The 27,646-nt window shown below is 40.1% G+C and overlaps 1 long non-coding RNA gene across 1 annotated transcript in view; it reads right to left on the bottom strand.

Moving 5' to 3' along the window:
* The window catches only part of LOC147614820 (uncharacterized), a 177,269-nt gene extending 150,468 nt beyond the window's left edge, over positions 1 to 26,801 (bottom strand). The window contains exon 1 of the long non-coding RNA XR_015262991.1: positions 26,714 to 26,801. This is a non-coding gene — a long non-coding RNA (uncharacterized LOC147614820). The remainder of the gene's footprint in view (positions 1 to 26,713) is intronic.
* Between the last annotated feature and the right edge of the window lie 845 nt (positions 26,802 to 27,646).

Here is a 27,646-nt window from a genome sequence, read left to right as displayed (position 1 = left end):
CGAATGGTTGAGGCATGCAACTATAAGTGCCAATTCTTAAGTGAATTCATATACACTTTCAAGTTCATGCTATACAAATCACATACACTTATATTCACATTTCAATTCTTATTAAACAAGTGGTGTGAGGGCACCTCGACAAGGAGAGGCCGAGGGGAGTATGTCTTGAATCCACCTTGCCGTGAGTGTGTTGGAAAAGCGGAAGGATTAGATACCGGTGGTGAACACATGGTCCCAACTTGCGCCTAGTTTTGACCTAGGTACAAGGGTGGTAAGAGCTTGGTTGTTGGATCGACAAGCTTCAACGCTCTACATCCACTTCCAAGTGCTTATAAAGGATGCATTTTGTTGGGCAAAGATTTCCAAGCAAGAATGTAATATAGTGTTGTAATTGATTTTCAATCGAGTTTACATTAAGATTTGGTTGCAAAAACAAATGAGGTGCTATCAAAATTTTTGCAAGAAGCACTTATACAAGACACTTGAGGTTACATTTGGATAACAAGTTACAAATTGATGAGGTTCATTCCTTTAAATGGGTTCGAGACATTACCAATGCAAAGGTGAAGTGCGGATAGCAATTGGAGAGAATCTTAATGATTTTTGCTCTAAACCCTAATTTAGTCTGAGAGGGTTAGGACTGCTTTCAAGGTGTTTGCATAGTTTCATTCTAGTCTCCAAGGGCTACGTTTAGACTCCATTTACTTCTCTAATTGGTAAGTTTATCCATAAGACAAAAGGGGTGCCCAATCAAAAACAGAGAATGAAGTGGGAGATTTGAGCATGTTGGGACATTGCACACACCATTAGCTCCCCAATAAACAAAGGGCTCTTGATTTTTGCACCGTTGACTTGGTCAAACAATCATAGTGCCTATCTATAAAGCTAAAGATCTTGTAAATCAGAGTTTGGGAACATATCCAACTTGAATTTGGTCATTTTTCAATGGCATCTAAGTCAAAGACCAAGGCTACGTTCAAGGACGTAGTTGAGCATGAGGGTGGTGTTCTAGAAACAAGGCAAGATGCTTAAAAGCATGTGCAAAGTAATGTTGACTTGCATCAAAGGGGTCACACATTCTACAAGGTTCCATTGAGAATCTAGGGATTGTGTAATTGATGGAGAAGATGTATCTTAATCAACAAAGTACTATGAGCAAATTGCTAAAGCTTATGGAGAGCTTAGGCCAAAAATCTCAAGATGATGCAAGTGAGGAAAAGTTCTTTAACTATTTGGATCAAAGATTTGTAGCCATGAATCAACAATTCCAAAGAGTTAGTGACACTTTGCATGATGGGTTTGTTGAGATTAAGGAAGGGTTCACTAGCTTAAAGCAAGAATTGGGCAAGGGAAAAGAAGTTCTCAATGATCCAATGGTATTTCGAGCATTAGGAACCCAGCCTCTTGGATCTATTGTGGACACTTCGAATTGCAAATCCTACACGTCTACCTCAAGATAGTGGTAGCCTATACCTCGCGCCTCCATCTAGCAAAATGTATGCCAGAAAAAACATTAGCATTGAAGTGTATTTCTCGTTGGAAAAAAGCAAGATAAGGATAAAAGCTTATAGAACTCATTTGGTGGATCAATATTTGAGGCAAACGGCATTTGAAAAGGTTTGTAAACAACAAATCAAAAAATTATGTATTGTCCAGTGCCAATGCATCGAAAATCTAACTTGTCAGGCTTTTCATAATCCATAAACATTACACGTACATGAAGTTGATTTGCAACCTTTTGCAATCTTAGATTGTAAATTCCTATTAGCCCTAAGCTCTCATCGTAACTATCTCGACCATACAAACCCAACAATAATCTGGGTTTTAAACAGTAAAGATATTCCCTATTGCAAAAAGAATGTTTCAATAAATATATAAATTAATTAAACAAAACACAAAAGCTACATAAAAAGGAAGTTTCTATATATACCGTAAAACACTAGTGCTCTCTAATAGTTTGATAATTAGCTTGTCCTTCCCAAAATGGAGGGTCTACAATTCAGCCAATAGATCTCAGAGAACAATAATACCTATATTATAGCAAACATCTAGAACATTTACCTCAAATATCTTGTCCATCACCATAAACGAACGAAAATGATCTCCTTGCCACATCCATCCTAAGCAATATACCCCTGATATCAAATATAACTCTCTCTCTCTCTCTCTCTCTCTCTCTCTCTATATATATATATATATATATATATATATATATATATATATATATATATATATATACACACACACACACACACACATACATATATATATATGTATAGCTATGTGTATGTGTGTGTGTGTGCTCAGTAGCTTGAGCCAAGCAACGAATAATATAAAAGCACTATATATAAAAGCAATCCAAAAGCAAACAAAGACTGCACTTGCACATCTTTGGAAACATTCTCCATTCAAATGCTTACTTCATTGTACAAAGATATGTATAAATGTAGTCTCTAACATTTGGAAGCTGCCATTTACATTTACATTCTTCGGCATGCCATTTGCAAAACCTCTTTGTAGACAACATTGGTTGTGAAGACTTCATTTGCATTTGAATCTCTTGTGCCGCTTTCATATTCCACAATATGCTTTACACTCACTGCATCGCATGATCTAACACGTGACATAGCAATGTATAGTTGTCCATGTGTGAATACTTGTGTGGCCAAATAAAGTCCCAATACACTCAATGTTTGTCCTTGGGACTTATTTATTGACATACCAAAAGCTAACCTGACAGGAAATTGCCTCCTTCTCATGTCAAAAGGCAATTGAAGCATAGTAGGCATAAATGTTATCTTGGGAATAAAGACTCTCTCTCCAATGTTTGTACCTATAATGATTTCTGCTTCTATCACCTTTGAGTTAAATTGCTTGCATACCAATCTAGTACCATTACAAAGTCCCCGTCGAGGGTCCAAATTGTGGAGAAAAATGATAGGGGCATTAATCTTTAAGAAGTAAGCGGTGAGGAGGGTAACCACCACCTAAGTTCAAACTATTCAAATACTCAATTGGATACAGTATTACGTCATTCTTGTAAGAAACAATGGAATCTGCACTGAGGCATTCTCTTTCAAGACTAGGCAACGAACTCAAGGCTAGTTCATTGATCTCATCAACCTCTAAGTTTCGTGGTGCAAAAATAGCGCACCGTCTTTGAAGACGCATGCATAATCCTCAACTCTCTGAAGATCTTTGTATACCCATTCTACCAAACTCAAAAGAGAGTTTCCATGGATCAACATTTGCGGTGGAATTACCACTCTGCCATCATTGTTTTCATGACCTATAGTGCCATCCCATATTTATAATGTCCATTTGACAAATTCATGTTCTGTACCATTATAAGCACTCTGTCTAACCCGCATGTTTTGGGTGAGCTTTAATACACTCACATATCTCCTAATATGTGACCGGCATAACGTTGCATCAACAATGTCCTCGCAGGATCCCTTTGGCACAACCAATAAGATTTACCTGAAGTCACCACCAAAGAGCATAACTTTTCCACCAAACACTGTATCACTTTGCATAATCTCCTTCAATGTCCTCTTTAGTGCTTCATATGTGTACCTATGCAACATTTGAGCCTTGCAAGCTTCAACACCTCCGCTAATGGGCTATTAGCTTTAATTCCACATGTGCTAGAAGCATTGAGTACTAATGGGATTCTGAATCGTGAGTGAGTTGTACGACCCTGATTGTGGTAACACTTGATCTATCTGGAATAGGCAACACTTCAAAATCAGCTAACCACTTTCCATACTAGTGTAAGAGATCTTGCATGTGCAACAAAGCCTGATTTGTTATATAGAGTGACAAACACCAACATCAACACAACCTCTGGTGCTACAATGAATGGAAAAAATCTTTTGAAAGTTTGACAGAGAATTTGTCCCAAAGCTGCCTAGGGTATATAGGCTCACAAAAAACCATTATAATGACAAACAATTGATGCAGTTGGAATCCTGTATTCTGAATATTGCAGCCTCATATGGAGACACATGTACCACTCCTCATCACTCTCCAGCATTCTGAATATTGCAACCTCATATGGAGACACATGTACCACTCCTCATCACTCTCCAGCATTCCTTTGGCTTCACATGTAGCCTTAAAACATGGATACAAATGTCCATTCACTGTTCGCAAATCCTCAAAAGATTTGCACCCTTTGCACACTGTGAGTAGCATCCGTAAGTAATATTGCTCACCTGCACTCGGACTAACATTATACATATGTCCAATCATATTTTCCCTTTTCCTTTTAGTCCATGAGCGAAGAGCCAAATTCCACACCCACTTGCAAGGAAAATTAACATACAGTAAGCTACTTGCATCCGAATACAATTGATTGGCTTTGAACCATTCAATGAGAGATGTTCTTTGGTTTATGTCACAACTAATCGCTTCACGCAAGTCGTCCTGATCATTGAAAATCACATTATTGTGCATTGGAAGATGAACATGTAACCTTTGTATATCGGGCTTTTCATCATGCAAATCATATTGATATATGCGCCAGCATGCCTTTGAAGCAAAAACGTACCGTGCATCCAAATATTGACTAACCTCAATAACTCCATTTTTGTCTTGCAACTCTATAGTAGCTCTATCATGTCCTTTGTATACATACTTATACAAATATTTTACAACTGTAATGGTAGAGCATACTTCTATGTTAATATGGGCTTTGTACCTCAGAGAGAGAAAAGGGTTATATGGAACAACCCATCAACTATCTACTCTATGATTTTTTACCTTGATGAAACTACCATCATCTCGTCGCATATGTAAGTTGGATACCCATTGTCATCAACGCTAGTAGTCTCGCAAAAATTTCAAGGATACCGATGTTTGCAACTCCCATTAACCATGCAAGGAGAGCGCATATTCAGTTCACCACATGGTCCATGGACATTGCAATGACTAATTATGTTGTGCAACTCTGGAAACCTAACCTTGTCAGGAAGTTCAGCACATACCAACATATCATAGTAAGGGATCTCGATCGGTAAGGGATCTCGATCGGTTTACATCCACTTTCCAATATCAATATTATATGTGCATGTGGCAAGCCTCTTTTCTGAAATTCAATAACAGAAACAAATCCCAATACCGTTTCAATATTGATTTTTTCACCAATAAGTGCATCATGTCCTTATGCTTCTCATCATAAAAGACCCGTGCAGTCAAGTCGGGTCGATCTTGGGCATCTAGACCCGGCAATAAAGCATTGGTTATTTCATCCCACTTGGGATTGCAAAAGTAAAGGTGATAAACAGGTCAAGTTTACCCATCTTTCTAACAATAGCCATTGAATCTTGGTACAGATGCATATATCTAGGCACCCCAATATATGTAGATGGCAGTACCACCCTACGTCCAACGATGCCTGCAGAGACTCTATTAACCCCGTCACTTAAATTAACCATATTTGCAAGACCCTCGTATACTTCAGCACACAATACTTTCTAATTATTGCGTATCTATACTAATCTAGATTCTTCCATGCTACTATATACATCAATAATGTACTGTTGCAAAAGACGGCCACCCTGTGATGGCATGCATTTGTATCTTCTCTAATCTACAGTAGTCTATAAGCATAATATTATCGTTGAGGTACAGTCTTTGTATCCTCATTTGAGCCTTCTCTATTCCTACCATTGACTGGAATTCCAACATGCCAACCATCCTCTCCTTGAGGAAATAGAAGAACATACAATAGAGGCATATATGAGCGATGCAAATTAGATATTTTTTTTACAACACCTATGCGCGACATTATTTGAATGTCTCTATGCCACACATGAATATCATCTCCTTGACCTGGCATGATAGGTGCTACCTCACTTCTTGTAGGGGACCAAGTATTGCCATGAGGTTGATCGAGCTTCAGTGAGATGACCATTCTCAAATCTGCATGTGGACTTGTCAGTAACATTTCTCTCATTGAACAAAGTGCATGGGCATATGGATTATGTACATACATCATTTCTTGCAACCTTTCAACAATGTTATGATTTAAAGAGGGCATCGCATGAAGTCTATTCTCTTATTCATGTTTTGTAGTATCATACACATGAAACTGAGCAAATCGAGGAGCCGTATCTTGGGTTTCATCAGGCATGACAGAACCAACATGATGATAGGTGGTACCATGGATTCAAAAATTGAATACTCCTCCTCCCCTAGTGAACTAACTATCCAAGTGAGCACCCATTGAAACAAATGCCAAGGCATTATTATAAGAGCGTATATTCTTTCTGTATTCCTTACTTGCATTATCATTACCACATAACAACTCCACCAATGCAGGAGGTGGATTTTCCAATGGTAGTAAAGAGACCTTCCCACTTCCATAACAATGTTTGCCCACATATTCTCCAAGCTTTCTTGACGCCTCACACTTCCAAATTATTGCACCACAAAAATATACCACCATAGTTGCTGGGTGCTTGACATTCCAATGCAAAGAAAACACCCGCCTTATAGAGTGATTCAGATTCAATATCTTTCACATCACCAACGATAAAAGTTATAAAATGAAAATATTTATCCATAGGTAGCTCATTTAAATCAAAGGAGAAAGGGTCTCGCACGAAATCTCTATGTGTCTGAGCATTGTGATGTTCATTGATAGGTTCTTGAAGAATCGTAGCATTGAGAGTTGTTCTGTTTCTTGAATCCAAGTGGATTCCGCCATGGGGTTCACTATGCTCCTCATTTCCAACCCTTCCAAATGTTTCAATTCCAGCTATGTTACAGTAATCCGTAAAATTAGCAACAATTTGTTTCCGAATACAAGTCCTTGCTCGTGATTGTTTACGGCAAGCATGCGTGTTGCATCCAAAATTCAAAGCCGACGAACTTGGTTCAAACTCAAGTATGTACAGTTCCTAGCCATCTTCAATCTCTTTCCAAACATAAAATAATGAATACTATTTTTCTTAACTTCAAACAAACATAATACTTGAGATAGACAAAGAGAGAGATAATGACATAGAGAGAGAGAGAGAAAGAGAGAGAGAGAGAGAGAGAGAGAGAGAGAGAGAGAGAGATAAAGAAAGCAAAGTTAAAACATATTGAGAGATGGAAAATAAGAGCTAGAGACAAAATACAAGAGAGAAGTATTGAATTTGACAAAATAGAAATTTCATATACATCGCCAAAATGAAGAGCCAAATCTCTAAGTTGGAACACAATTTAGCCCTTGATAAAAAAACATCATCCCTCTCACAAAATCTCTAAGCAACTATCCAGGCTTCTAAAACACGACACATCTTTTTCATAATTGCATTGAGTCGATTAACAGATATCTTTACACTCAATACCTCAACGCCTAATGTACACACTTGATCTTTTAGAGAATCTACGTGTTCTTTACATTGTCCATTACATCCACGTAGACATTCTCCAATTTCAACATGCATGTTCTCCATGAAAGAAAGCATGTCTAGTTGGTTTGCCTCCATGCGACCACTACTGTCATGGACACGATGGAGATGATGAGTAAACTCATCTCTTAATGTATCTCCCCTTTGGCTGCCACTTCCACGAATCTCATCCCAAAGGGCATCCAAGTACTCCATGCAAGCAAACAAATTTTTCTCAGTGCAGTCGCATGTATCCGCAATAGTTTGTAGACATTTAGAGCTTGTTTTTCTAGATGGAGACCTTGACCGAGCAAGGTGTTTTGCAGCTCGAACATTCATAAGATCGGGCTGCATAGACAAAGCTACTTCTTCATTGGAAGAATCATCCACAACCACTACATCTTTGGAGCGGTTGTTATCATTTTGAAGCTCTATTTGCTGAAATCCAAAATAAATATCTTAAAGCTCTACAATTATCTCTATGTTTCTATGCCAACATATACCTAACCCTAGTAACCTACATGTATACCACAACAAAAAAGAAGAACACAGTGATACATATAATTGTCTATGAGAGGTTTTTTTGCATTTTTAAGAACGTGTACCAATTAAGAATATATTCTCCAAGACTACTACAATTTGTATATTCTATATATTATGAACAATCTCAAAGGTAGAAGTCCAAAAAATGAAAGGTTTCTAACATATCAATATTACACTAATATTTGCAATCAGATAATCAACAACAAAATAATATAGAAAGAGATATAAAAAGTATCTTGATGTACACAGTCCTCTCTCTCTCTCTCTCTCTCTCTCTCTCTCTCTCTCTCTCTCTCTCCCCCTTTTTAACACAAAAATTGAGAGAGATAGTGATGGCATCAAAAGAACTAACCTCAAGTTGAAGAGAGAATGATACTCGAAAGCACCAACTTTGATTCAATCGTCCTTGTGCTTGCTTCTACACATTCATATACAAACACACATAAAATAACAAACATATGATCTCTCTATTTTTTCACCCTCTCCTAACTATATTTCACACCAAATAAAGCACAATAATAACTATTGGTATATTTCATGTGTGTGAGTATGTGAAAGAGAGAGAGAGAAAGAGACAGACAATCAAACATACAAAAGGGGAGAGAGAAAGAGACAGACAATCAAACATACAAAAGGGGAGAGAGAGAGAGAGAGAGAGAGAGAGAGAGAGAGAGAGAGAGAGAGAGAGAGAGAGGACCAATCCATCAATAATCTTAAGTCTTATTACATTATCTTTACCAACTTTTTCAATGGAATGCATTTCAATATTTCCCTAAAAATCAAGCGCTTTTCCTCGGAGCTCCTACATCTACTACCCACAATGTAAAAGCCATCTAATAATCCCAATGCCTCTTTGATTAAAAGGAGCTTGAGATTGTCATCTAGCCTATAAGGATCTAAGACTATATAAATATATCCAGGATTAATATCATCCCACTCATCAAAGCCAAGAACTTCTCATTTTGGGCTATAATGATATCCAAAAAAGCCCAAGTGTGGCATCTCCTCAAAGAAGATCGTATCCAACAATTTGTTATTGTCATAGGTCAACTTGAAGATATTTAATGGCATGTCTCTGCATGAAACATAATCAAGCTATATATTAATAACAATCATGATCTTTTTTATACTTAGAGATAGTAAGAAAGAATAAAAAATACTTATACAATCTACCACCAATGGTTACTAAACAATTACACAACCATATTTATTTTCAAAGGAGCTTATGCTTTGGGACAGATTTGATAACCTCATCGAATACTTGTCGTACTTAATCTCTATCACCATGGACATTATAGTCTATTTCATAAACGATCAATCAAGCCTAGCCTTTCTTGAATAATCATGAGCGCAATATTTTCATTTAATTTATCTAAATCTAATCGTATAGTAATTTGGAAAACATCATTCCAATTAACAACATAAACTGGCCATGGCCCATACCAACTTGGAACATGGAAATAATGACGCTCAAACTCGCCAACCAAATTCACCGTTTCCTCAAAGGAAAGAGTGCTTCTCATGTGCTAAAAAAAAATGCATGTCACCTCTTCCATCTATCAATCATACATACAATTATATATAAGTATGTCGATGTGTGTCAAATATACTAATGCGAATACATTGTGTGTGTACATGGATGTTTGGACCTATACATTTGGGTGCTTAACCTTTGTGTGTGTACATGTGTGTGTACATGTGTGTGTACATGTGTGTTTGAGAGTTTCTCTAACCAGTCCACTCTCCCTAGGTGTAAGTGCACCTTGGATTCTTATAAACCTAGTATACAAAACATATGGCACAATGCAAAGATAACACACAAAAATCCTCGCAACCAACAAAAAAACTTAAGACACGCATAAAAAATCCTACCTTTCTTTTACACACACGCACTCTCTCTCTCTCTCTCTCTCTCTCACACACACACACACACATGCAGTTTCAAAATTTTAAAAAAACATTTTTTAATTTATAAAATACATAAAAATATATATGATTATTACACACACAAATATATATAAGATATTTATATAAACACACACATATAAGATAAATATAAATACATGAAATATATATATATATATATATATATATATATATATATATATATAATTATTACACACACACACACACACACATATAAAAGATAAAAATAATTACATAAATATAACATACATATATATGTGTGTAAATATACATATATATGTATATGTATGTATATATACATACATACAAATGTACATAAATACATATTGATATATACATAAATATATATATCAACACATGAATGAATTATACACACACATAAATTTTATATGTATACTGTATATGTATATATAAACACAAACATAAATAAATCACACACACGCGTGCCACTTACACCCACACACATTTTTTCTATTCAAAATTCTTTCACCTTTAAAAAAAAGCATACATACATACACTATTCAAAATACTTTCAACATTTAGAAAAAAAATTCATCAACCTCACAAAAACTTAAGCCACACCATAATAAGTCTACCTCTCTCTCTCTCTCTCTCTCTCTCTCTCTCTCTCTCTCTCTCTCTCTCTCTCTCTCTCTCGCTCTCTCTCTCTCTCTCTCTCTCACACACACACACACACACACACATTGGCTATTCAAATAAATAAAACATTTTAAAAAACTCTCTCTCACACACACACACACACACACACATATGCTATTTTTAAATTAATTAAAAAAATTAAAAACTTTTAACATTTGGAGTTTTGCTGATCAACAAGGTTACTAACACCCGTTTGGATTCCACCTCCCACGTTATCACGACAAGTCTGTCGGTTGTATTTCTATCATCGTTAGTCTGCTTTGATTAGCTCTGGGCAATGTGATTGATCTCGTTAGATGCATCCATCAAGACCCTTGTGGTCAACCCTATTGATGGTCAACACACACGGTGGCCCAGCTTGCATGTTGGCTTCCATTAGGCAGCCAACACACTATGCATCTAGTACATTTTCCATTAAGAACGATGCTGCACCATCATACTAGAGAATAACACCATCAAATCTAATAGGAGATTGGAATCTCACCAGTTTGCACAGAGATCAACATATGGGTATAAAGTCTAGAACTCTAAGATTGGAATCTCCAAATGTTTAAGGTAAAACAACCATTAACAGATTGAGATTCATTCATTCCATTCATTGGTTGTACGTATCAAATACAAAGATAAATGGTGGTTATAAATCTTATGCACATGAACTACATGAAGGGATTAAGCCATGAGAAACCAAAAGGCACATGACCCTCCAACTACCCTACTACATACATACATATACATATACATATACATATACATATATACATATACATAACTCTCGTGTGAGTACATCTTTGTGCCTTACGAATTTCTCTTGTGTTTTGGTTAAGCAAAATTTGTATACTTATTATTTAGGAATAAATATATAACTATATTTGTTTTTTAATAAATAGATATCTATCTATACTCCACCCTTTAATTTGCACTCATGAAAGTACGTCTTTGTGCTTCATAGATTTCTCTTGTGTTTCACTTAAGCAATTTTCTATACTTAGTTTTTGGATAATTATCACACTATGCTTTATTCTTTAATTTTCTCTCGTGAAGGTAAGTCTTTATGGATTCTCTTCTATTTCACTTAAGCCAAAATTTAGTTCTTTTTTGGGATAATTATTTAACTACACACAATCCTTTAGTTTACACTCTTGAAAGTACGTCTTTGTTCTTTATGGATTTCTCTTGTGTTCCACTTAAGAAAAATTTTGTGTACTTGTTTTTTTGGGATAATTATCCAACTATACACGATCCTTTAATTTGCACTCACGAAAGTACATCTTTGTACATTATGGATTTTTCTTGTGTTTCACTTTAAAAAAATTTATTTACTCATTTTTTTAATTACTAAAAAATACTTTAAATCTCTCTCTCTCTCTCTCTCTCTCTCTCTCTCTCTCTCTCTCTCTCTCTCTCTCTCTCTCTCTCTCTCTCTCTCAAAGTTAACATGCATGTATTTAGATATCTACATAATAGTACAATATTCTCTAGTATATATAGAAATCATTAGAATAATAACACTTAGTAAAATAAAAAAACTAGATTTTCATTGTATTTGTCTTAATAATCATTATTGTATAGTGGTTTTTTACACATTGATTTGTTATATAGAAATAATGTGCTATATGTACTAATATTTTACTATATACATTACTATGCAATAATTTATTGGTTACTATATAGCAATATTTTACTATATAGATTGCTATTTAGTTTTTGGTTCACTCAATCCAATAATTTTTTTCTTAGTGTTGGAGAACTTTGTGGAGACTCGGGAGTCAAGCTTTTCATTAAGTTAATCCAACCGTTAAAAGAAAAAAAAACATTGATTTTGTGGGTATTGCTTGTATTATGGCTCTTTACTTATGGTGTCTCAACTGAATTTTCACTGCTCGTCATCCTTTACTTTGAAATAAATGGCTAAATTTGCACTTTTCAAAGCTGAGCAGCAATGGCCTCATTTCATCCCCAAGCGCCCCTCATTTCATTTCTTTGCCACTCTTCTTCTTCCTCTAGTAAAGCAAATAACCTATGAGTTTTGGAGGGAAAACTTGGTCATTGATGCAAGTCTAGATGACTGAAGGACTGCACATATGCTGGCTGAGATGTAAGAGTATCTTCCTTGTTGCCTGGAGATGAGTAGGATTGCTGAGCGCTTAATACCTGAATGTTCTTTGCTGAATATTTGAATTGAGGAGAGGCTTTTTATACCTCATCGGGATTGCTGAGCGCTTAATACCTGAATGTTCTTTGCTGAATATTTGAATATTTATGTGGGATGAGGAGAGGCTTTTTATACCTCATCGGGCCAGCAGCAGTAGAGTCGGCTGGCTCAAGAGGCTGTTGGCTAATGCAAACATGTCCCACGACCTGATAAATGTTGGTCGGCTGAAGAAAAACCTTGTCGGCTGCCCCAAAAGATCCTGGTCGGGCTATAGCACACCTATCGGCTGCTGGCTAACTGCTTGGCAAAGCTCTTGGAAGCCTTTGCAAGGCTTAGCCCAAGTATGGACTGCCTTGGGGCTGGTCCCCCTTCTATGTGAATGCACTTACAGAGCTTTACATGCATCTAATGCTAAGGTTGACACATACATGCTCCTAATTGATGCTTTCTCCAAGTGAGTTAAGAGGACTGACAAAACTGATTGACCATTAAAGCTCAAAGACTGACCTATGTAACTCGTGCCTGACTATCCCGGCTCACAATGGGGTCACGACGTACGACAAATAATTCTAAAAAGGTTTCTACTTCTATACAAATGCTGCACTGAGGATCATGCCAATGTGTCATTGTGTACCTGAGTGCAGGGTGCACATGACACCCCGCCTTGTGGGTGCTTGAGATGCCAATTCTCTACCTTCTCGACATGCTTGAGAAAATACTTCAGCTCTTGCTTGCTCTTCTATAGGCGGTCAACATCCTTAGCTTTCCCCACTGTTGTAACCTTCTTTGGACATCATCAAAGTTTGCCTAGAATCGTCATGGTGGACACATCCGAGAATGATTCCCTTGGTCTTCACACTGATTGCACACATGATACACAATATTTTTTCTCATGGTTGGGTAGGCCACAGTGCTGGAAGATCACACAATTGCTGGCGCTTCGTACTACCAGAGTGTTGGCACCATCTCCGACCCATCATGCAACATTGGACGGAAGCCCTCGCGTCGTAGGAGTTAAAAATGTACCTACATGTTCCGAGTCCCGACATAAACGCGTAGAGTTGAACTTGGATCTCGGAATCGGCTTGGACTCCTAACTCTCAGCACATAACACAAACTCTCGACTCAAGCAAGGAATAGGCTTTGCTCAGCTCAGACTTCAAGAGCCTCGACGACTCTGCCAACTCAAACCTGGTTATGTGGCTTGATCTCCGACTCAGAACTATGGAGGTCTCTGACTCGGATCTCAGAACTTAGACCCATGCTTGGACTTTGAATGTTAGACTGCACTCAGTTCATTGCCTGGTGTTTGACATCACAACTAGAAGACTTTTACAGATGTATCGACGAGTTTGGATGTCGGAAGAGCCACCACCACTAGATTGCAATTGCCTTCGGATGTTTCTATGTCCATTGGCCGGATCATTTCCCAGCCGGATTGCTTGATATCGTGCTATTGATAAGAGAATATTAGATAAGAGGATTCAAATTAGCAGAGGCACCCGAGAATGGACAATCGGATAGCAGATCCTTTGACCACTGGATCGGTTATGACTACCTTTCTCCAAGAAGAGGGATTCTCGAGCGTGGACTTTGCCTGGGTACAGAAGGAGTTTCGGTTCGATTGTGACTACTTGTCTCCAAGAAGATGGGTCCTCGAGTATTGACTTTGCCTGGGCCTAGACAGAGTTTCGCTGATCGACAGGGTTGATAACACCCGTTTGGATTTCACCTTCCTCTCCATCATGACAAGTGTCTGTTGGTTGTATTTCTATCATCATTGGTCCGCTTTGATTAGCTCTCAGCAACGTAACTGATCTTGTTAGGTGCGTCCGTCAAGACCCTTGTGATCAACCCTGTTGATGGTCGGCACACATGGTGGCCCACCTTGCATGTTGGCTTCCACCAGGTGGCCAACACACTATGCATCTAGTACATTTTCCATTAAGAACGATGCTGCACCATCATACTAAAGAATAACGCCATCAAATGTGATAGGAGATTGGAACCTTCACTAGTTTGCATAGAGATCAACATATGGATAAGAGAGATTGGAACCTTCACTAGTTTGCATAGAGATCAGCACATGGATAAGAGAGTTTAGAACTTTAAGATCGCGATCGCCAAATGTTTAAGGCAAAACTGCCATTAACAGATTAAGAGACTGTTACCATATTATAGTAGTGATGTGTGTGAACACACTTAGGACCGCCGGGGCACTTTTTCCCTCACTAGGAGGTTTTTTCCCCCGTGCATTGTATATACGCCCATTATCTTCTAGGGCTTGTTATCTTTCATTTTTGGCACTCATAATACACTACTGTGTTGTGCTCAAGCTTCCTCATCTTCTTGAAGTTGTGTGTGCATTCCTGCAACCCTAATTCCAACAATTGGTATCAGAGCAGGCTTCCTCCTCCCGGGCAGCATCACCGGCACGTGCCGCTTCATCTCCTCCGATTGCGACGAGGTTTCACGAGCATCTGCAGGTTAGTATATGCCGTGGGAAAGCCCATAGGGCTGGGTCGTTTCAGAATTTTGATCTGAAGTCATTTCGCCCTCCGTTTTTGCATTCCAAGTACTGCGCAGGCAAAATCGTCCTACTGTGCAGATTTTCTGTCAAGATTAAAATCTGCAGACAGGTGCCCATTCGTCTGTTTTGGGCTGTGCTACATAGCACAGGTCGATTTTATACAGGTTTACCTCTTACAGACAGCATTTACATCTAGTAGTACAGTCATTGGCCATGGCTGACAACAATGATGTATTCCGCATGTTGGCTGCTGAGGATAAGTTGGATGGCACCAACTATCCATTGTGGGCATATATGATGCGACATGTATTGGTAGCAAAGGGGTTATGGAACATTGTGCAGGGTATTGATGCACGTCCTATTATGGCTGGGAATGCTGCAAACACATCAGAAACAGGTACTGTTGATGATGGTGCAGGCACAAGTGCTGTAGCAGCTGTTCGAGAACCACCACTTTCAGCAGAGCAGATTCGTTGGGATGGTAGAGATGCGCAGGCTCATGCCTTGATTGCGCTGTCTGTCAAACGTACCATTATCCCACATATTCGCTCCTGCAGGACTTCTAAGGATGCTTGGGATGTACTTGCCACATTGTATCAGGCAAGAAATGAGGCTCGTGTTGCTTATCTCCGAAAACAGTTGGAGAGTGAGCATATGAACGAAGGTGATTCTATGGATAGCTTTTTGACAAAGATCAAGGATTTCAAAGAGCAGCTCATTTCTGCAGATGAAATCCTGTCAGACAGTTCACTTGTGCAGACTGTTTTGAATGGTCTACCAGATTCTTATCAGGGTTTTGCTTCCACTCTTCGCTTGATGATGAAAGGCAATCCCAATGCCTTATCATTTGAGGAGTTAGTTTCTGTTTTGCTGCAAGAAGACCAATCAAGGCAAAACAGGAATATTATGCGTGTCGCAGATCAAGCTTTCGTTGCTAGTCAGAGAAGCGGGAAAGGTAAAGCTGGCTTTTCTTCTAGTAAGCAGAAATCTGCAAATGCTGCGCAACCAAAGAAGGAAGACAAAGATGAGAAGAAGGGTGACAAACAGAAGACATTTTGCAAGTACTGTAAGGGAAATGATCATGTCATCAAAGCGTGTCCTAAGCTGGCTGCGAAAGAGGCTAAGAAGAAAGAGGCTGGTATGGCTGTTGCAGATGCCTCACCTTCTAACAATGAATCTGCTAATGTTGTGCAAGATACAGAATGGGCATTCAATGCGCAGTGCAGTTATGACCCATCTTTGCATGACACATGTATGTCTGCAGTAGATTCAGATGTATGGTACTTTGACAGTGGTGCCACTAAGCATATCACCTCGCAGCGCAGTTTATTCACTTTCCTTGAGTCTGCTCCCACAGGGAATACTGTCACTTGTGCCAATAACTCCTCTTATCCCGTTAAAGGAGTTGGACAGATTGTGCTGAATGTTGCAAATTGCAACACCTTTACACTTTTTGATGCATTGTATGTGCCAGGGATCAAAAAGAATCTGCTGTCAGTCTCCGCATTTGCCAAAACAGGTTTGGTTGTAAAATTTGTGGATGACAGATGTACTGTTCATGATCTCTCTTGTGGTGACATCATTGTAGCATCTGGTTCACTATGTCGAGGGCTGTATAAGCTCAATATGGATGGCAAATGTGTAGAGGATTCAGCATGTGCTATTATGGATACGCAGGCTATTTCAGATGCAAAACTGTGGCATGCACGTTTTGGTCATCTGAATTTTGCAAGTTTGCTGCGCTTGCAGAAATCTGAAATGGTGTCTTCTTTGCCTAAGCTTGAGGCACCTGTCAAGCATGTTTGTGAGGGCTGCATATTGGGTAAAATGCAGCGTGCTTCCTTTCCCAAAGATGGATCAGTGAGAGCTGAACGCAGATTGCAGCTTGTTCACAGTGATGTTTGTGGTCCCATGCAAACTCCATCATTTGGAAACTACCTTTACTTCGTGACTTTCATTGATGATCTTACCAGGCATGCATGGGTATATCCTTTGAAGGCAAAGTCCGAAGTGTTTTTGTGCTTCAAACAGTTTTTGGTTATGGCTGAAAATGTGTCAGAAAGTAAGATGGGCACCCTCCGTTCAGATCGAGGGGGGGAGTATATGTCTTCAAAATTTAATGCATTTCTGGCTGAGCGTGGGATAAAACACCAATGTACAGTGCCGTATACACCACAGCAAAATGGTGTGGCTGAGAGAAAAAACAGGTCTCTCATGGAAATGGCAAGATGTATGGTTAAGAGTCAAAGTCTACCACATGGTTTTTGGCTTGAGGCTGTCATGTGTGCCACTTATGTACTAAACAGGTGTCCCACCAAAGCATTACAGGTTGTCACTCCATATGAGGCTTGGCATAGCCGCAAGCCATCTGTTGGCCATTTACGTGTTTTTGGTTGCCTGGCATATGCATTAGTGCCTGTGCAACATCGCAGAAAATTGGATGACAAAGCTGTCAAATGTATTTTTGTTGGATATAGTGCTGAGAGCAAAGGCTATCGTTTGTATCATCCACAGACAAAGCGCATTTTGGTTAGCCGTGATGTTGTATTTGTGGAAGATGCAGTTCAGCCCTTGGTTTCATGTACTAAGGAGACAAATATCAGCTCACGTGATGTCTATGATACATTGTTGCCTCTTTTCAGTGGTGCACAGTCAAGTGCAATACCTCATGAGGCAGTTTTTCAGCCTATGCAGGTTTTAAATGATGGCACAGATCAGCCTATATCTGATGCAGATGTGCATGATGCACTTGAGGATGAGAGACAAGAGATTGAGGGCTCTAGGAATATGCCTAGATGGCTGGTGCAGACTTTGCGTGACAGCAAGTTGGATGCCCCTTTGTCTAGTCGCACTCGTTCTGGCTCTCATGGTGCCTCTTATGCGTCAGATTGTTATGCATTGGCTGTTTCTAGTATGTGCGATGAAAGTGAGCCTGTTTCATTTGATGAGGCACAAAGTTCAGAAAATTGGATGGCTGCTATGCAAGCAGAATACGATGCTATTATGAAGAATGGTACATGGTCTTTATGTGACTTGCCCCCTGGCAAGAAGGCCATTGGAACTAAGTGGGTATACAAATTGAAGCGTAAGCCTGATGGCACAGTGGATCGCCATAAGGCTAGGCTTGTTGCAAAAGGTTATGCTCAAGAGAAGGGCATTGATTTTGATGAGACTTTTGCTCCCACATGTCGTATGACCACTGTTCGTAGCATCTGTGCATTAGCAGCTCATAATGGTTGGAATGTACATCAGCTGGACATAAAGACTGCGTTCTTAAATGGAGATTTGCATGAGGAGGTGTATGTATCGCAGCCTCGTGGTTTTGTTCAAAGAGGGCAGGAAAACAAAGTGTGCAGGTTAAAAAAGGCTTTATATGGTTTAAAGCAAGCTCCACGAGCTTGGTATGAAAAAATACATGCATATTTGACTGCACATGGGTTTCAGAATAGTCCAACAGAAAGCACTTTGTATGTTAAACGTGTGGATGGTGTACATCTAATCATTGCTCTCTATGTCGATGACATGCTGCTCACAGGACCAAATGAGAGTCATATTGCTGATTTTAAGGCTGATTTGAATGCCTCTTTTGAGATGTCAGATTTGGGGCATTTGCATCATTATTTGGGGATACAATTTAAGCAGTGTGATGGAGGTATTGCTTTGTGTCAGACAAAGTATATTGAAACATTGTTGCGGAGATTTGGCCTTGAAGACTGCAAGCCTATTGCTACTCCAATGGAGACAGGTTTGAAGTTGAGTCTTCATGATGCTGGAGATCACTTTGATGTCACACTCTATCAGACAGCTGTTGGTTGCCTCATTTATGTATGCATTACGAGGCCTGACATTCAGTTTGCAGTCTCTCAGATGAGCAGATTTATGCATAGCCCAGGCATTAAGCATTGGCAGGCAGTGAAGCGTATCTTTCGCTAGTTGAGTGGTACTCGGCATCTTGGGTTGTTTTATCCCAAGGGGGGATCATTGCCGCCAGATTTACATGCTTTTTCAGATTCTGACTGGGCTGGTTGTTATGACACACGCGTGTCCACGAGTGGTTTTTGCTTCATGCTTGGAAGCTCATGCATATCATGGTTGAGCAAGAAGCAGCCTACTGTGGCCACTTCTAGTTGTGAAGCTGAGTACAGGGCAGCTTTCACAGCTACGGTTGAGTGTGTGTGGCTCAGACGCCTTATGGCTGATTTGGGTGTTGGGCAGCCATCTGCCACCACCATCTTCACTGACAGTCAGAGCGCATTGGCACTTGCGCGGAACCCAGTGTTCCATGCTCGTACGAAGCACATTGAGGTGCACTACCATTATGTCAGGGAGAGACTCTCTGCAGGAGAGATCAGTTTGGCTTATGTGCCAACACAGGATAACCTTGCAGACCTTTTCACAAAGGCTCTGCCTCGTGAGAAGTTCGAAGCTTTTCGCAAAGCTTTGGGCTTACTCCCTTTTGTGGATTCGTCCACATAGCTAGACACTTCCCTATACATGAGTGCTAGCTCTTGTTCACCGCATCACTCCAGGGGGGATTTGTTACCATATTATAGTAGTGATGTGTGTGAACACACTTAGGACCGCCGGGGCACTTTTTCCCTCACTAGGAGGTTTTTTCCCCCGTGCATTGTATATACGCCCATTATCTTCTAGGGCTTGTTATCTTTCATTTTTGGCACTCATAATACACTACTGTGTTGTGCTCAAGCTTCCTCATCTTCTTGAAGTTGTGTGTGCATTCCTGCAACCCTAATTCCAACAGAGACAGAAAGAGATTTATTCATTCCATTCTTTGGTTGTACGTATCGAATACAAAGATAGATAGTGGTTATAACTCCTATGCACATGAACTAGATGAGGGGATCAAGCCATGAGAACCCAAAAGGCACATGACCCTCCAACTACATACATACATATACATATATACATACATATACATATACATATATACATACATATACATATACATATACATGTATATATACATACATACATAAACATAACTCTCGTGAGAGTACATCTTTGTGCCTTCTGATTTCCTCTTGTGTTTCGCTTAAGCAAAAATTGTATACTTATTATTTAGGAATAAATATATAACTATATTTGTTTTTTTTATAGATACCCTCCAACTACCCTCCGACTACATACATACATATACATATATACATACATATACATATACATATACATGTATATATACATACATACATAAACATAACTCTCGTGAGAGTACATCTTTGTGTCTTCTGATTTCCTCTTGTGTTTCGCTTAAGCAAAAATTGTATACTTATTATTTAGGAATAAATATATAACTATGTTTGTTTTTTTTATAGATAAACATCTAACTATACTCCACCCTTTAATTTTCCCTCATAAAAGTAGGTCTTTGTGCCTCATAGATTTCTCTTGTGTTTCATTTGAGCAATTTTATATACTAAGTTTTTGGACAATTATCACACTATGCTTCATTATTTAATTTTCTCTCGTGAAAGTAAGTCTATGTCTTATTGTAATATGCAGCCAAAGTCTTCGTATTGGAGGATCCTGTCACACAAATGCTCACACCGTCTTCTGTAACCTGAGTTTCGCGAGTTTAGCAATCCACTTTAATACTTCAAACTTTAAAGAGATATGAGAGAAAGAGAGATGAGAACTGTACACTAGATTGGGTCCCAATTTACCCACTGAAGGGCCCCCTATCCTGTTACCAAGATAATATTTGCTTTATTACTTTAGAGAGAATGACTGTGGACTGTAGATAAGCCAAACGCAAGATCTCGGAGGATTGGAAGCCTGGCTGAACTGTACACGGTTGTAGAAACACCAGAATGAATTGATCTCAAGCCTATGCACTCTTCCCAAGGGCATGAGGAAGGATTGCACACCTGAGGCTGAGAAGGGACTGTAGTGGACTGTTCTAAGCTATGAAAATATGCTGAAAATGCTTATGAATGCTATGTTACCTTCACCACATGGCTGGAGCATGTGTGGATGATGCATAGAAGGTGGTATACTACTGTAGCACTGTTGTAGAACTGAAAACACAAGGCTGGTCTATAGGACTGTAAACGAAGGGCTGTAGTAAACTGAACACAGGCCAGCTGTGATCTATGCAGAAAACGCAAAGGTGCTTGCTGTTTTGGGCCTGTGGAGGTACTGTATGGATGCGCCCCATGGTCTGTAGGGACTGCTGAGCTGCTGCATGGTCTACTGAACTACTGCGTTGGACTGCTAGGGCTGATGGAAGCAAAAACGCAGGTTCTCAAGGCTCGAGAAGCAAACGCGAAAGCTCCAAGGCTGGATGAGACTATGGCTGCATGTGTGGATGCTCCTAGGACTGAGGATGAGAGGTGCCTGAATTCTAAAGACTGAATGGACTTCTAAGCACTATGCAAGCCTATTTATACTAGTTAGGAGTTGGTCAAGTCGACTGATCATAAATTTAATAAACTTTATATTTACAAATGCTAATAAAATACTATAAAATATTTAAAAAATACCAGATAAATCCTAGTGAATTTCCTAAGGCTTTTGTGATGTTCTAAATGATGCACAGGCATATGAATGCATGTTATGCAAAATGCAGAGTGCTTTCTGATGCAAACCCTAAGGCTTCTACTGACTCTACATGCATGAATGATTCTCTCCAAGTGGGTTAAGGGACTTGACTGACTAACTGACCCGCTAAGGCTGAGGAATGACCTACATAGCTCATGCCTGTGGACTGAGGATGTACAATGGGGTCACGACGTACGACAAATTTATATCATTCTACTGGGCTCTAATAATGTACACTGGTGGTGGCAGATTGGTCTTGATAGGGGCCAAATATCTCTATTTTTTTTTCTGAGTGCTGATAAGCTGTGGGAAGGAACTGCAATGCTGTATTGCAAGATATTGACACAAGCTCAGTTTACATTTCATACAATGCAACTTACAACAATGAGTCTACTAGATCCATTGTGCTTAAGGAGCTTCATCATTGGAATACATCATCGAAATTGATGCAGGTCAATGCAACTTGCTAGTTATCCTTTGGGTTTCATTGCTTTAAGCTCAGCCCATACTTCTCAACTCACTCAGCAATCATCAGCATGAGCAGCTATTTCACGGCATGAACACAGTGTAAACATGAAATGATGCAACAACATCACATTTGCTTCACCTGTTGCAACAACATTTGAACAAGGTTTATTGTTGCAAATAGCTACAACAGATCGTATGATAGCAGATCACAACTAGCTCAGATCGCAGCTAGCTGACATCAGATCGCAACTACAAAGTAGATCGCATGACAGCGGATCGCAACTGCAACGTAGCCCACAAAGTAGATTGCAGCCGCACAGCCTGCTTACTACAAGGCAGATCGTAGAAAAAAATAGATCGCAGTCGCACTAAAACGTAGAAACCAGTGTTCTGTTTTCGTTCTCTACAGCCGCTAGAGATTGGGCTTGCCAACAAAGGCGACCTCAGCAGCCAGTAGACGGCTCTTTGCAAGGGAGGCGTAGCTCAGCAGCACGTCGGTGACTCTAACGGGGCTCAGCAGCCGCCAGGGACTGGCCTTGCCAATAAAGGCACAGCTTAGTAGCCAACCAGTGGGCACCTCAGTGGGCTGGAAAGCGCTAAACACCTCATGGGGAGGAAGAGCAACGAGTTAGACACTGGCAAGTGTTTTTTTTTTTTTTTCAACAAATTCAATTTTTTTTCTCTCCGTTTCATCACAAAGCAGTCACAAACACACAAAAGAAAAGGCATTTAAAAAAAAAAAGAAGAGAAGAGGGTAATTACCTTAGGGGGGCTGACCATGCTAGCTAGAGGGACTGGTCACCCTCACATATTTTTCTCATATTTATTTTCCACTTTATGGAGTCTTGGGCACTTTTAATCTTGCTCATGGAGGTTTTTTCCCTAGTCTCGTGAGGTGGTCGGCTACCTACTTCTGGGCATATATATAGCCGGCATACCCTCACTCCTTATTCATTGCTTAGCATTGTTTGCTAAAAGCAATCACTCACATACAAGGCCTTCTCCCCTCTTGCTCAGGACATGTATTCTTGGTTGATGATATTGAGAGAAGGTCGATACCTATGTTTTCTCTTCATCTTTCTCTCTCACTCCCTCCTATGTTTCCACTTTCCCTTCTTCCGTTGTGCATTCTATCTCATGGTATCAGAGCGCCGGTGAAAAACAGTGTTGGATGCTCCCTCCTCTCCCTCCTACGTTTTTTTTCTCAGAATTGCTGTTGGTCGCATGCTTCTTCCAAGCGTTGTCTCCATTGTAGCTCTTGGTCATCCTTTATAGGTTTTGATCCTTGCCGAGATTCACCTTTCACACTTGTCAGCTGCTCTGTTTTCAGGGCAGCAACACCTTAGAGTGCTGTGTTTTTTTCTACAGGTGGTTTCACAGCAAGTCTTCAGTATTCAACAGCGTCTACCTCCCTTATAGTGCTGGTGCCCTATTCTATGTAGGACAGTAACAGCATATGTGCTGCGTTTTTTTCTCCTACATGTTTTCTAATGCTGTTTGAGGCTTGGCGGTACCTATCTCTTCTATGTTTCCAGAATCTACCCTATCTACTGCCCCGAATACCTCTGCGTTTTTTTCTCCTACAGGTTTTCTAATGTTGTTTGAAGCTTGGTGGTACCTATCTCTTCTGTGTTTCCAGAATCTGCCCTATCTACTACCCCAAATACCTCTGCGTTTTCAGATTTGCAACCATGGTTGTTGCGTTTTTTCTGAACAGATCTTGTGGTAGCTCTACCTTCACATGGGCTCCTCCCGCTTGGACCCGAAGGTACCTTCTCTTCAACGCTTTTCCTCATAGGAGGTGTGGATACTAGCTGGCTTGAATTTTCAGGTTTGTAGCCTCTTGTTTGGCTGCATTTTCTTCTCCAATGGACATGGATCACTTGTAGAGGGGGTTTTTTGTTTGGATTGTGGCTTTGGAGGTAGTTTGGTACGTGCGAAGGATACTGAATTTCTGATTTCAGTCAGTGTTTTGTTGATTTTGGAGCATCTATACCTGTGTTTTTTTCATGGCCCTTTCACAGTTACCCAGTTTCTTCATGTTCCTTGCCTTCTGTTGTTGGCGGTGCAATGCTGTTTTTTGCTGGACAGCAGTGTTTTGGCTATGTTTTGCTTCCTAAAGGAGTTTTCTACACTCAAAGGGGACCCATCTCCAACTACTTCACTTGAGGAGATCAGTTTCAGGAGCTATTTTGTATCTGTGGTGGAGACTTTCTTCTGTGAAAGGAGTTTACAGATTTTGGAGGAGAGTAGTGATCTTTTCAGAGATCCTGAGCAAAGTTTATTTTGTCCAAGCTTGTGTTCTTTGCAATGTTTGCAGAGAAAGGAGGGTGTTTTACCTGTGAGGTGTGATCCTTTCACATGGATCACTTGTTTGTTGTTGCTGATTCTTGGGATCTGATTCTACTTATGGAAGAGTCTTCTGCTCTATCAGTGATGTTTCTGAGGACCTTGTTACCACTACAGTTTATATTCCTGCTTCCCTTCCTCATTGTGAGGAGTTTACCTCTCCCTCTCTCTGTGATGCTTCTGAGGATGCCCCTCCCCCTGCCAGTTCTGGATTGGGTTTGATGCAATGTGCAGGTTTGATGTTTTGGAGGATTGACTTTTAGACCCGGTGGGATGCTTTGGATCTCTGGTTGCTAACCGTGCTTGGGGCACAGTGATACTTCTAGAGTTTTTTGGATTTGGATCATAATCAAATTGGGCTTATACCAGTCCGACAACATATTTTTTCAAAGGGGGATGTGGAGTCCTTTCATCTGGTGATGCCCACGTCAGTGGAGTGTGCTTATGTACAGCATTAGGCAACTCATGGTATGGAGTTTGAGCAGATGGACCCCATCTTTTCTACAGAGTCTTTACATCTTGCGATGCCGACCTTTTCAGAGGATGCTTGAGGTGCTTATTGTTTTGGGCCTGTGGAGGTACTGTATGGCTGCGCCCATGGTCTGTAGGGACTGTTGAGCTGCTGAATGGTCTACTGAACTACTGCGTTGGACTGCTAGGGCTGATGGAAGCAAAAACGCAGGTTCTCAAGGCTCGAGAAGCAAACGCAGAAGCTCCAAGGCTAGGTGAGACTATGGCTCTACAGATGTGGATGCTCCTAGGGCTGAGGATGAGAGGTGCCTGGATTCTGAAGACTTAATGGACTTCTAAGAACTATGCAAGCCTATTTATACTAGTTAGGAGTTGGTTAAGTTGGCTAGTCATAAATTTAATAAACTTTATGTTTATAAATGCTAATAAAATACTATAAAATATTGAAAAAATACCAGATAAATAGTGAATTTCCCAAGGCTTCTGTGATGTCCTAAATGATGCACAGGCATATGAATGCATGTTATGCAAAATGCAGAGTGCTTTCTGATGCAAACCCTAAGGCTTCTACTAACTCTACATGCATGAATGATTCTCTCCAAGTGGGTTAAGGGACTTGACTGACTGACCCGCTAAGGCTAAGGAATGACCTACATAGCTCGTGCCTGACTTATCCTGGACTGAGGATGTACAATGGGGTCATGACGTACGACAAATATCATCCTACTGGGTTCTAATAATGTACAGTGGTGGCAAATTGGTCTTAATAGGGGCCAGATATCTCTATTTTTTTTTTCTAAGTGTTGATTAGCTGTGGGAAGGAACTGCAGTGCTGTATTGCAGGATATTGACACAAGCTCAGTTTACATTTCATACAGTGCAACTTACAACAATGAGTCTACTAGATCCATTGTGCTTAAGGAGCTTCAGCACTGGAATACATCATCAAAATTGATGCAGTTCAATGCAGCTTGCTAGTTCTCCTTTGGGTTTCATTGCTTTAGGCTCAGCCCACACTTCTCAGCTCACTCAGCAATCATCAGCATGAGCAACTATTTCACGGCATGAGCACAGTGTAAACATGAAATGATGCAACAACATCACATTTGCTTCACCTGTTGCAACAACATTTGAACAAGGTTTATTGCAAATAGCTACAATAGATCGTATGATAGCAGATCACAACTAGCTCAGATCGCAACTAGCTGACATCAGATCGCAACTACAAAGTAGATCGCATCACAGCGGATCGCAACTGCAACGTAGCCCACAAAGTAGATTGCAGCTGCACAGCCTACTACAAGGCAGATCGTAGAAAAAAATAGATCGCAGTCGCACTAAAACGTAGAAACCAGTGTTCTGTTTTCCCGCTAGTGACTGGGCTTGCCAACAAAGGCGACCTCAGCAGCCAGTAGACGGCTCTTTGCAAGGGAGGCGTAGCTCAGCAGCACGTCGGTGACTCTAACGGGGCTCTGCGCAGCTCAGCAGCCGCCAGGCTTGCCAACAAAGGCACAGCTTAGTAGCCAACCACTGGGGAGGAGGAGCAACGAGTTAAACACTGGCAAGTGTGTTTTTTTTTTTTTTGAACAAATTCAATTTTTTCTCTCTCACAAACACAATACATAGCACACAAAAGAAAAGGCATTAAAAAAAAGAAGAGAAGAGGGTAATTACACTAGCATCATAGAGCTTTGCAGCTCTCAGCCTTCTTCAGAAAATTGCAGCTTTCAACAAGCACTTGTGAGTGTTGTGTGAGATGAAGAATAAGTGTGAGAGGGAGAAAGAAGAATGTGTAGTCACCTTTTGATTAAACCCTATTCTCACTTACATCTCCACCCTCCATCTCCTTTACATCTTAACCCTTCATTCCTTTTTCACATTAGCCTATCTTGCCCATACATTTCCCATTAGATCCCTTGGCCATTTACACTCCAACCCTTGATCTTTTGACCATTCCACACTCCCAACCTTTGGATTCTTTGGCCATTCTACATTTTGACCCTTGCCACACCTTGTTTGTGCTAGTGGTAGTTCCCACATGCATGTTAGTATACCATTGAGTTAGAGGTGTTCACATGCGGTGATGGAGTTCATCATCATGCCTTGAGTTTGTGGGGATAGTTCGTGTGTAGTGTGGGCATATTGGATGATTGTCCACACGTGTGAGGTGTGTTACACACGTTGATACTTTTATTTGGGGTTGTTCACATATCTTGAGCCTTGTGGAGGTGGTTAGTGTGCCGTATGATCGATTTGGTGTATTTTTGGGCGTTCGCGTGCACACTTTGGGCCATTTTGTTATATTTTTGGCGTTCACGTTGTCGTGCCATGGCACGTCTATGGTGTGAAACCATGCATGTGACGCCATCAAATACAAATCCAGATGCATGGGGGTTAAGTGCCATGATGAGTCATTATATGATGCCTGAGTACATATGTTCATATTGTAAATGAGGTTCAATGAGATGAGCTGAGGCTGAGCTAGGTCTCGAAGCCTCTGACAGTGTGGTGTGAATTGTGGAGTTTTTTATGCTTATGGAGAATTTTGGAGATAGCAGACACCTTGTGCCTTGATAGGACTGGATTATGCTTGTGGGTTTGACTGCT

Source organism: Cibotium barometz, chromosome 41 (assembly GCF_041138505.1).
Source record: "Cibotium barometz isolate CiBa-2024 chromosome 41, ASM4113850v1, whole genome shotgun sequence".
In the NCBI taxonomy this organism is placed as follows: domain Eukaryota; kingdom Viridiplantae; phylum Streptophyta; class Polypodiopsida; order Cyatheales; family Cibotiaceae; genus Cibotium; species Cibotium barometz.
The sequence above is the reverse complement of the archived record's forward strand: the minus strand, read 5'-3'. Positions and strand labels throughout refer to the sequence as shown.